We start from the raw sequence: 11,771 nt of genomic DNA, 5'->3' as shown, positions 1-11,771 counted from the left end.
GATTTCAGTGGTGGCTGCGTAGGATTGTTTCCAAGTTACGTGATCCAAACATTTACAATAAATCCAGAGTGTGGTAATGTCCAAAAGTCAAGATTTATAAAAAAAAAAAAAAAAAAGATGTAATCATTTCCAAAATTCACAACATGCTTTTATCTATTGAAATATTTAGCTTCATCCATATTTGTTGGCGTTTAGCCTTTCAAATCCACATTTTCACTGCGGTCAGATAACTGTATGCTCTTACATATGCTGCACACAAAGACAAGATGCACATGTTTTATGGTGCGGACTAGCAGCAATCTAAGAGCACCATAAATAACATTTATATAACAACAATAATACCAAATCTATTCATATGCATCCGCGTCGGCAACAGACGTGGACAGAGGAATTATGTTTTTCGATTTGTCCGTCCGTCAGTCAGCCATACCAATAAAATACAGCATATAGATATTAAAGAAAATACTGAAATGTGAAAGACAGTTTCATAAAAACAAACGGCTCAGTCAGGGCAGTGAGAGCTTACTTTAAAGGAAAAAGTCACAAAACAACAACACAAAAAACCTAAGGCTTTATTCCATTGTGATCCCTTTGAGGATACATAATATTTATTTAAAATCATCTTATAGAAACTTTTCTGCTTTGTTCTTAACTTTTACCTGCGGCCCACTTTAGAGACTTGCATCTTGTTTTGACGTTTTTTGTAAAAAAAAAAAAACAGTGAGTGAGCATTCAGTGTTTTACCAATATTTATCCTCACTTTCCAAAATGCAGTTAATATTTAAATGTGCTCAGCCTCTCTCTGGTTACATTTCAGACCAGTTGATGAACCAAAACCTTTAGAAATCTAACGTGAGAAGACCTTCATGTGACTTTTGACATCTACAGCAGAATCAATCTGCCATGTCTCCAATACATTTATAGCAACAGCACTTTTTTCTACATATTTCAGCAGTCAAATGGGAATCATGTGTTACAACTGAACAACAAGATCACATCTTTAATTTATCAGTCAGCAAACCTTTTAGACTCAAGCTACAGTTATGTATCATATAAAGAAATAACTTGATTAATGCTGCAGATTGTTAATCTGATTTTCATCTGATTACTTCTCCAATGTTTTATTCTACAAAGGGCGGAAACGTATCTCAAACCTCAGTTATTCCCACGAGACTGTAAGGTATGCGTTGGAAAAACACTGTCGTACGGTTAATTAATTAAATTGGAAAATCTTTCCCATGCTTTTCCACACTTGCTCTGTGTTTTTCTTAAACTCCTCAACAGCAGGAAATAATAAACCTCCAGTAGCTTTCATACTTCACAGACCTGCAGAGGAGTCTGAGCAGAAAGTTTGTTTTCTTTGACTGAGTCGAGCTGCTGAAGAAGGAGCTGTAAAATACTCTGAAGCTAATCGGCTGTAGTAAACACACAAACAGCCAGTAAGCTGAGTCTCTGCTCCGTTTGCAAACATATCTGGCTGCCACATGGTGTGACTGCTGCTGTTCTCATGAAAACTGCACCAGCCCTGGCCTTTGAATAGTTTATCTGGTCATGCTTTCGGTGCCAGCTGGGCAAAAAGCTTCACATTCTCGGTCTTCAGTTATGAAAAACATAAAAACATGGCAGAAAAGAAGAAGAAAAAAGATCACAAGCAGCTGGAAAAGGGCGTTGCAAAAGTCATCTCAAGCCATTCAAAGCAGCGATATTTTACATTCTTTTCATGTTTTGCAAATCTAAAAATAATCTGCCTCCTGATGCTAGATGTTGGTCACACTCTCTCTCAGGCTGAAACAGATCGAGCTCAGAGGGTTTTCTCTGCTTTTTCAAATCCGTCACCGTCAACATCACGTTGAAGCAGCACTCCTTCATGAGTCTCTGTTCCTCTCACACGACAAACAACAAGTGGGTGCTGCTCTGCCAGATATATTTAAACTCCGGTTTGGACTGGTCCAACTCTTCACACAATGTGTCCAAAACCTCCACCCCCTCACCCCCCTTCACCACCTCTGCTAGCCTCCCCCCTGCCACACAACTCCTGCTCCAACTTTCCTTCTTACTACAGACCCTCTTTGATAAAGTCATGAACATGAAGTCACAGTTTCCCAAATCTGGCTGCACATTTTACCTCAAGGACTTCTACTCTGCTATGAATCTGGTTAGTAATGAGCAAAATAACAAGCAGCTATTAGGAGTGAAAGAGTAAAACAGCCTCAATGAGATGAAATTCTCATTAAGGAATAACAAAAAATAAAGAAAATATAAGCACAATAACATGAAACAAAAATACAAGATTATACTCCAAGCAGAGCATGAAAAAGGATCATGCATTCAGTATTGATGTCAGTGATAGCATTATATATTCAAATTTTCACAGGTAGATTATTACAATCAGAGCTGCTTTACATAGATTTTAGTATTGATTACAAATGTTCATGTTTTATCCCAAGTTTAATAAAAATCAGGCCAGTAGTTTTTTCGTAATCCTGCTCACAAACAAACAAACCAAACTGAAAACATAACCTACTTTGCAAAGGTAATGAAGAGCACAAAGTCTTCATTAAAAAACAAAATTTCCACATGTAGACTTTTTTCATATGAAAAAACAAAAACTGGAAACACATCAAGACAAAAATGTAAACGACCTTTCCATTCTGGCATAAAATTCAGATAAGTTCATGTAACTAAAGGAAACTACTAAACTTTTGGACACTTTTTTTAAAGAACTATCTGAATATCACACCACAATATTATACAATATTTCCTTCACAAAGTGTAGAATTATTTGCAAATAGCAAAAGCGGCATTAATTCAACGTTACTTGAGCCAACAAATCTCTTTATGTGGAATAAAATAATAACCAACAAAAGTTCTTATTATCCATTCGTTCCTGACTTTCTGCACACAGTTTGTTCATTTCTAATCTGAGCCAGCCGTTAGGAGATAACCACCCCCCCGCCTCCCCTCCACGTCTTCATCACTCCCTATCTGAAATCCAAAAACGAGATATCAAGACTCGTACGCAGCTCCGTCTCTGCTCTCTGAGGTTATCTTCCCGTGATCCGCTGTGGGAGTTTTCTACGGGAGTCTCCTCTTGGCCTCACTCTAAAGCCGTTTCTGTGTTCCTCCTGTGAGCAAACAATGGGGTATTGTTGCACCGGATATACTTCAGATAGTCGCGGGGCTGCAGACAAAATAGAGAGAGAGAGAGAGAGAGAACGTCTTTTTGTAGTTGCCGAGGGAAAATATTTGAGTCTGGGGGCCAGATAAGGAGCTCATGTGACTTGTTTTCATCCCGTTGATCCTCCTGCAGGGTTCATACACTTTGGTAGAAGACGCAGAAATGTGGATGCATGTTTTGTCTTCACGAAGGAGATCCGTATCCTTTTTTAGGTTTTATTCCGTAGAGTTCATCACCTTCCGTTCAAACATGACTTGAGCTCCAGAAACAAACAAACAAAAGTCTGGTTGCAGAACACCTGTCTGTCAAAAGCATCATCAATTCTCTCATCGAGTCTCTTCATCACCGAACAAACACTGTTTGTTTGTTCAGCTTTTCCTGCAGTTCCACACGCTAGAACCTCTGCAGGCTGAAACCTCCGCCTCCTGATGGAGCTTCTCAGCTGTCAGTGAGACAACCTGCTGAGTTTATTTTGATGAGCGTTTCTCCTTAAGACGGGGCCCAGAGTCCTCAACTTGAACCACATGCAGAACGACTTTAGAGAAAGGGAACGCTTCCCAAGAGACTAAAGGTTGTCTCGTAGTGTGCTGCCTCACAGCTCCGGCCCTTATGCCATTGTTTTGCAAAAGCACCTTTTTTCCTTTAAACACTAAATTACACAGCTAGCGTTTTAAGATTTTTCCATTCTTAATACCTCTCTGATTCGTTTTCTTGGCGAGAAAATGCAAGTTTAGTGTGGACAAAAGGCTGAAACGGAGAGAAAAAGTTGCAATTTTTAGATTATCTGGATAAATCTGGACGTTCTTTAAAATATTAAATGTGTAATTAACTGTTGCTCCATAAGAAAATTTTCAACTCTACCATCCTTGGTCTCATAAGGCCTTTTGAAAAGACAAGCAGTGTGTCAGGTTTGAACAATAGTTATTCTATCTTTAATCAAAGCAGAGTTTGAGTAAAGCAAATGTGTTGAATTCTCTGGATTTACTGCCTTTCAATGCTGCCTAAAAGGACAAAACACTGGATTAACTGCTTTGTTTTTGCAGTTCAGTTTAACAGTACTCCATAAAAAGGAGGTACTTCTTCAGTCTGTTGTACTTGGCCAGCAGCACCAGCAGGGTCTCAGACTCCAAACCCTTCCCCTGGAGAAGTCAGTCACCTACCGAGGGCCCCCTGTGTTTGACGTGGATCGTATAAATCCGCCCAGTTACGTAACAGATCCTTCCTTTATCTAAAAGCGTAGTGCTTCCTCTGTATTGGTTGGATCTCCGGACCGACTCAGGAAGTCGTTTCCTGCTGTCGAGTCTCGGCTTCCCCCTTTGTGGCCGTTTGAGACGTCTTGAGCATATCCTCTGTGAAGGTTTTGAGGAACGGAGAAGAAAATATCCTGATAGGAATCTCTCTGTCAACTTCCATGATCCTACATGTGTTCAGCATGGCTCTTTTACTGTCGATGTTAAAAGTTCCTATCCCAATGGGGGAAACGATGTGGAAAATACATCCACACATGGTGTTGTAAACCCGTTTGGATGTGAAAACAGGTTTATTGTTGTAACGTTTGAAGTTTGCACCAAAGAGCAACAAGTTTTTTCTGGCTTTGCTGAAGAATCAGAGGCATGTTGAGATCAGGAGTTGAGGTCAATCAAGTGTCTGATCAACATTCAGCTAAAGACAAGAGACCACATGAAGGAAAGACAATGTTTAAAATGGAGGTGTGAGAGTGAGAGGAGGGTTTGAACTCTCTAAATTCTCTTTTTTTTTTTGTTCTTTACACAACCACGTCTTTAATGGAGAGATTGTCCTAAAGTGATTATCACATTTGCACGACTCGTGCTTCTCTCCAGCAGTAAACACTTTGCGTTAAGAGGTTCTCCAATAACGTAGACTCAAATCATTTAAAGCGTACTAAGCACTTTAAGACCTTTACACACTGGGAGTGATCAATTCGTGCGGCAATACATTTGTTCAAATTGTTGTTTTTATCATAAATACTTTCACACAGAATTTGAATAGTACACGCGAAAAAGTGGCAGGGTTGTTTGCCGAACAAAGGTTTATTTTTCTGAGCTTTCACACTATAAATAAAGGCAGAAACCGTTGTGAGGAACAGGTTAAGTTGTGCTTATATTGTTACTTAATCGTGAAAAGGTTGTCTTTTCTCGGCCACATGGATGCAGAAGATTGCTGGAAGATATGTTTAATTGATCTGCGTTTTATACTCCCAAGTCAAACTTTTATTGCTTTCATAGGAATAAAGAGGGCCGTGCTACCAACTCTATATCCAGTTCTCTTTATACATCCATTGTCTGAATCAAAACGACAAACGACTACTTCTTTCAACCTTGACAAAGGCCAAAGGCTCAGACCAAACCCACTCCTTCATTTCTCACATTTCACAATAAAAGCCCTACACGTGTAATATTTGCAGGCGGGTTTGTCGTATTTCCGTGTCGTTTATTCGTCACGTCCGCGGCGTGTAGAGGCCTCAGGAAGGCAGCCTGGTTTAACTGCCTCTCTCAGGTCGATGCAAATTAGATTCTTCACTCCCAGATGTTTTTGTTTGATGAGACTCATGTAAGGGCCATGTGCCGAACCCGAACTGAACTCTCTCTTCCAGGCGTCGCTTCTGACTCTAATGAAAACAAGTCTCTGTGAATTATCGAGGGGTTAAACGGTGAGGAGACAGAGGACGACCTCAGATCTGTTGCTTCCCTGTTTCCCACAGGACCAGGAGATTTATTAATAGCAACCTACCGCACATATCAGAGTCTCTGTGGATTTACTGTCTCATGGCTCGTCTTCTGAACACAAAGCCCAGTGTTTGTCTTGGATTTCCCTCCTCCTTTTCTTCAGCGTGGTTAAACATCCTCTCTTGTCTTTTGTAGCCACATTTCTTTGGAAGGAGAGAGCAATCTATTTATGAATGTGTGTAAATTCCCAATCCAGTGATCTGTGGAATTAATAACTGTATAGATCTTTTTTTACAAACCTCCTTTAACCTTTAACCCCAGCCGGATGTAAAAAAAAATGTCAATGTCCACAACTTTTATTGTGCTTTAATTTGACTTTCTCCTTAAATAATTCCCTAAAAATCATATTGATACAGTCATTTAAACAAATATACAATGAAATAATGTTAGAATTATCATATTGACAACAGTTTATAATAATAAATCAGCAGTACTCTCAAAATAGACTTGTTTTTTTCTTGCAGGAATAGGTAGCTTGTAGTGACTTCTGTGCTCATGTATTTAAATAAGTGCACTGATATCATGACCTCAGCCTCTGACTCATGCATCCACAGCTGTGTATGTGTCTGAGCATCTGTATTGGAGTCCCGAGTCTGACTTTGTCATGAGTGTTGATTACCTCAGGAATGGTTTTACCTCAGAAATCACATCCTGAGGGAACAGAAGGCTGCTTATGACCCAGATAGAGCTGGCTCTAATATTTAAACATAAAGTTATGCTAAGCTAATGTTGCTATTTAGAGCAACATATTGAGAACCTGTTGAAGTCACCTACATATTTAGGTAATTGTTTCATTTATGGCTTAAAAGGTATCTTAATAGAACAAAGTGGGAGATGTTGCCTCTAGCTTCCATGTTCATGTTCAGTTGAACAACAAGAACAAAGTTGAATAAGTTCTATAATTTCCAGACGATATCCAGTCGCTTCTCACAAAATTGATTTATGAACAATTTCTCCTACAGCATAAGACAACAGTAAGTTATTATGAGCCCCTTTGAATCTCATAAATTCAATTATAATCAGATACAAATTTAAGGACAACTCAAGTCCAGACAAAGAATTGTATTATTTTGTAATTGCTTATATATAAAAATGTCTATAGTGCTAAAAAAAAACCACTTTACTTTGTTCTGATCAATAAATAACAATAAGACAAACAAGTAAAAACTAAATATTAGGATCAGGTAACAAGAATTAAACACGGAAATGAATAGATAACCAGGAATATACATTATTTCAGACAATGATAAGCAATGGCAATGAGCCCAAATCAATAATAAATATTACTTCTATCCAATATGCACTACATATAATTATCATAATATACAAATTTAGCAGTTAGTATACAAATTAACACACATATACTAACAAAAAATGATACATTAGGTGCTTCAACAACTGTGGCTAAGAGATGGAAAAATGTATTTTTCAATATTTATTACTTTTGTTTTGCTAGCTTTAGATATTTCACCCCCAAAAACAATTTATGTGAATGTCTCCCATCTGTGAGCAGCTCCTAGCTTTCTTAAACACATTGCATTGTGGGAGAATAGCATCAAATCAATAGCACACTCAAGATTCAGACATATTTAGATAGCATTATGTCTCATTTCAGTATACTTAATTTTGTCACTTTTCCAATAAGAATACATTACTCACTAGACTTGCTGAGAATATATGTGATGATGTGAAGCACAGCTGATGCTTAAACTAAAAAGGAAAATGATGGAAACCTGAGTGAAGGAGATTCATCTAGAAAGGTGACGACAAAGTAGAGAAAGATACAGATGACAGAGAGCGTTTCTTATCTACTGTTCTAAATACAGTGCAGAGTGTTTCAGTTTTATCTGGACAGTTAGTGAATGAAGTAAACCGTCACCAAGAACTAGAATGTGTCGGAGAGATAGTAGCTGGAAGATAAAACGAGCAAACTGTCCTAAAGATAAAGTTTCAATGAAGCATTGAGACGTTGTTCAGGACACATGAACACTTTCTTCTACAGCAGTGCACTTCCTCTGTTTTCGTTTTCAAGCTTTGATATGATGAAAGTTGATTTTTAAGTATTGTCCCCTCTATTTTACACTAGTGCTGATGTCAGTTGACATTTCGTGGGATTCGTAAGGCGTCACTTCTTGCATTTATGTTGTTTTATTTGTTTTTCTGATGATTAATATTGGAAAGTGGCGAGTCACATCCTCATTTAAACATTTGCTCGATGTAGTCTGGTACTTAGCTGTTCAGGCGCCGTTGTTTATTTTATACTTTGATGGTATGATGTACAGTAGGAAGCATTTTCATGTTGAGCAAAGCACAATGTAAAGAAAACATATAAAAGAACTCAGAAAATGGAAATCACCCCGGTGACGGTGTAAACAAACCACTGCGTCTTTGTAGCAAACTTGAAAAAAATTGAAATTTTCTAACATAAACAGACAGGATAATAACAAGATGTGGTAGTACTATCCTGAAATGTATGCACAAAAAAAATGCAAAAAACAGGAAGTTGGATAAACCAATCAACTTGAGATTTGAAAGTTGGGTGCACGTCGGCTGCATGTTCAGGGTTTTCGGCCAGAAAAAGTTTATTTCAACCCAAATTTATGATATTTTCCTGAAACCTTACTAAGTAGGTTTCTTTGCATAAACCAAAGGAGATATCTGGCATGAAGCCCTGAAGTTAAACTTTTCCCATGAGCACATTGGCTCCTCTCTACCTATTTTTACCCATAAAGCCTTTCTCTCTGCGCAAGTGTGCAAAGACCTTTAGGCTTTGGCTCACAAATGATTTGTACTATTTCCTCCACTGGCTGGAAATAAAGGGTCGTGACCTCTGATATTTTTACTCTGGTGTTGGACTCTCAGCCCCTCACTGTTATCACAGTGTTTATTTCAGGCTCTTTATGAGTCCTGTTATCACAAACGCCTACAGTAGAACAAAGACTACCGACCGGCTCTTCGTGTCAGCAGACTGTCTGAAGATTCAGTGTTTTTGGACACAACATTTCCATCAGACGTGGATTGTTGACAAAATAAACGGTTTCTGTGTTATGCAATTGTAAAGTTTTCACTTTTCTGTCTTTTGTAGTCAAGAAAAAGTTTTTTATTCTTAACGTTATTCTAATCTTTTTATTACAAGCAGTCCACATGATTGTTAAATTAAATCAGTGACATTAATAAAACTGAATTTTATAGTAAATTAATCGTTTTTTATTATGTTTTGCATGTGCACAGATTGTAAAGCCCTCTGAGGCAAATTTGTAATTTGTGATTCTGGGCTATACAAAATAAACTGAATTGAATTGAATTGAATAGTTACAAAGACTTGGTTGTACAGCTGAGATCGGCTCCAGCACCCCTGCAACCCTTAACTGGATAAGCACGGAAAATGGATGGATGGATGGATGGTATGATGCATTTATTTAATAGCTTTCAATTGCCCATTTAACTTTGTCAAACTAATAAAAGGTTAATATTAATAGGTTACCTTTTGATTAGGTTTGTAAGTAATAAAACAATTAGTAAAAAATAAAATACTCCCAGTATCAAAACAACATAGTAACAGGAAATAAAATACATACAATACACAACCTGTTATATAACAAAATATAACATTTAGATTTATTTATTTTTCTACGATATCTATACAATGCTATGGCCAACATTGCATTATGATCATTGTTCTATATTTCATCATTAAATTATAGTTTTCAGTTCAGTTCTGTTCCATAAATTCAACGCTTTCACTGTATTATAATAATTTTTTTTAAAACAAGATCTGACCTTTGCTTTTCCAACATACACATTTCTCTCATGTCCTATTTCTCTATATTATTTAAAAGAACATTTTGATACTTTCATGTAGTTTTTTAACAGATGCCATTGTTCTCTCTGTGAGACACACTGGTGATAAAATCAACATTTAATGACGTGTACAAACACTGAAAGAGAGTCCAAGTCAATCCAATCTATCAGGTTTCCGATCAGAGCCGCCTGTGTGCACTTTGGATCAACCAGATGGGATTTACTTTTCTTATCATTGAATACAACCTGGACGATCGTCAGCAGCCAATCAGCTGTGACAGCGGCAGTGTCACTGTCAGTTTATTTTTCCACTGAATCCCACAGAGCTGTATATTGTTTGTTCGTCATAAACTGACAGCTTGTTATCAGCGTACGCCGTGTCTTTAGGTCGGGTAATAACCGTCCTCTGTGTGTGAAGGACAATTTCACATCTGTCTAGTGTGAGACGAGGCTTTATAAAGATGTTTTCCCTCCTCGAAATACCTAAAACTGGGACAAACAGTGGTTGCCCAAAGCATCAGCTGATTAGATTTTTGCCTAAAGTATTTATTTATTTCTGTGCTCACATGCTTCTGACTTCAACTGTTTTGTGTTCTGTGTTGCTTCATTTGAAATTAAATAGAAAACTGTTATAAGATTTTCTCAGGTCTGATAGTTAAAAAAGTTTCTTTATCATGAAAGTATAGAGAGAGACGCCATGTTTGTCATGTTCTATTTGTAAAGCAAGCTTTGTGTCTTGTTTTTTTTTTTTATGCCAAGTTGTTTGCTTTGAATACGAGTTCAATTTAGTCAAATGTATTGATGCATATAATCACATTCATGTACATTTGCATGATTTTGGTGCTAGCAGTCTCTCAGTGCTGGTGTCCAGCCAGCAGAGCGGAGGGTTGTTAAAGGTCAATTTATGCTTTCAGGCCTTATGTCATATCTTCTTCTTTGGTGTTTATTCCAGTTGTGAAATATCTTCACGCTTTATTTTCTTTCATTGTATTGATCCTAAATGCCTGAGGACTTGGAGGCCATCTGGTACAAACATCCGACTCCTTAAACCCATCAAACTTTGCATTTTGGGCTCATTGCCTCATGTTGGCTCGGATAATGTTTTTCACTCCAATTTAAAAAAAGCTATAATCCTGTTGAAAAAGAGCAGACTTCCCAAAAGGAGAAAACCCCCTCTGGATTGTAAACAGTTCCAAGCATGTTAAACACGCCGATGTCAAATACAGTAGATCCTAGACAATAGCGCTAATATAACTGCATTAAAGGATATATATGAATATGTTTTGACTGGTCCAGGCATACTGTCCAAGTAAGATTTGTGTAGGCGAGATATTATTTGCCATAAAGAATCCGGGCAAGAGGAAAATCACCCAGCAAGCTTTGCAATCACTTAAGTCGAGGTTTCAGTGAGAGTACCACATAATTACGGGTCTAATCAAAACCCAAAGATAGCATCAAAAGGGACTGTGTGTGTGTGTGTGTGTGTGTGTGTGTGTGTGTGTGTGTGTGTGTGTGTGTGTGTGTGTGTGTGTGTGTGTGTGTGTGTGTGTGTGTGTGTGTGTGTGTGTGTGTGTGTGTGTGTGTGTGTGTGTGTGTGTGTGTGTGTGTGTGTGTGTGTGTGTGTGTGTTGAGGGGAATTATCAGGCCAGTATTTACTGTTTCTACCACGTGAAATCAACATGCTTCAGGATGTTTCCACTGCAGCAGACTCAACACAACAGTCGGCATCTATCTGATCACAGTGAGTCGTGTCGACGCTCCTCACGTTACAGTGCAGAACCGTGAAAAATGCATAATAACATTCACTGGGAGAGAAAGGCCTTTCAAGGGACTGTGAAAGAGGAAGAGGATGAGTTTATGATTTAAAAAGGAGTATCTTATCTTTGTAGTCGAACAGCTGCCTCCTGTAGTATCCTCGAGTTAGTCAACATGTTCAGTAATGGGCGGATAAGGTTTATGAACACAAACAGAGAGATTAAAATGAAAGAAAATCACCTTATTAATCTTATTAGGACATAAACAATGTCTTTTTTACTTAATAGCAT

Source organism: Anoplopoma fimbria, chromosome 4, assembly GCF_027596085.1.
Source record: "Anoplopoma fimbria isolate UVic2021 breed Golden Eagle Sablefish chromosome 4, Afim_UVic_2022, whole genome shotgun sequence".
NCBI lineage: Eukaryota > Metazoa > Chordata > Actinopteri > Perciformes > Anoplopomatidae > Anoplopoma > Anoplopoma fimbria.
Note: the sequence above shows the minus strand (reverse complement) of the source record.